We start from the raw sequence: 1,327 nt of genomic DNA on the forward strand, positions 1-1,327 counted from the left end.
AGTTCTTAGTTGTTGGTTTTATTGGCCAACTTTGTACAAAGATGCGAGTGAACTTGTGAAGAGATGTGACAAATGTCAAATAGCGGGTGGAATTTCGAAGAAAGATGAGATGCCTCTCAGTAGCATTCTTGAAGTTGATATTTTTATATATGGGGCATTGATTTTATGGGCCCGTTTGTTAGCTCGTGTGGGAACACATACATTCTTATGGCAGTTGACTATGTTTCAAAGTGGGTTGAAGTCGTGGTTTTACCCAACAATGAGGCCCGGAGTGTTGTTGTGTTTCTCAAGAAAAGCATTTTTACAAGGTTTGGCACTCCTCGTGCAATCATAAGTGATGGGGGTCTCATTTTTGTAATAGAGCTTTTGACACATTGCTTGCAAAGTATGGTGTCAATCACAAAGTTTCTACTCCTTGTCATCCTCAAGCGAGTGGCCAATTTGAAGTCTCAAACAGGGAAATCAAGAGTATATTGTCAAAGACGGTCAATGCAAATAGGACCGATTGGTCAAAGAAATTGGATGATGCTCTATGAGCTTATAGGACTGCTTACAATAATCCAATTGGTATGCCTCCGTATCGGTTGGTGTTTGGTAAAGCTTTCCATCTACCAGTTGAGTTAGACCACAAGGCCATGTGGGTTTTGAGGAAGCTGAATCTTGAATGGGATGTGGTAGCAAATCTTCGTATGGAGCAGCTTAATGAACTTGATGAATTCCAATTCCACGCTTACTCCAGTTCGTCCTTGTACAAGGACAAGATGAAGTACCTTCATGATAAATATGCTCGTGGCAAGGAGTTCAAAGTGGGTGATTTGGTTCTCTTGTTCAACTCTCGGTTACGTCTGTTTTCTACAAAGCTTAAGTCGGAATGGAATGAACCTTTTGAAGTGGTATTTGTGACTTCGTTTGGTGCACTTGACTTGAAGAACAAAAATGGAGAGGATTTCCGAGTTAATGGGCACAGTGTCAAGCACTACCTGGGCAAGATTGATGACAACCACTTGGTGGCACTGCTCCGTCTAAAGTGATTTGATGGTAACATGCGTCGTGCCGCGACGTTAAATCAAGCGCTTCTTTGGAGGCAACCCATGTGTCCTTTTTGTTTTTCTTTGATTTTCTTTGTAGTATAGAATTTACTTTTGAAGTAACTGGTTGTGAGTTGCTTTAGGATTTTTTTGATGCAGTGCAAGACTAAGTTGGCAAAATGCACACTCTCTGAAGTTTGCACTGCGGCCGCAATGCATTTTGTACGGCCGCTAAGGCCTAATTGCGGGGGCAAAAATTCAATGCGTGCCGCAGAGTTGATTGGTAAAAAATGAGGAGT

This window comes from Nicotiana sylvestris, chromosome 8, assembly GCF_000393655.2.
Source record: "Nicotiana sylvestris chromosome 8, ASM39365v2, whole genome shotgun sequence".
In the NCBI taxonomy this organism is placed as follows: Eukaryota; Viridiplantae; Streptophyta; class Magnoliopsida; order Solanales; family Solanaceae; genus Nicotiana; species Nicotiana sylvestris.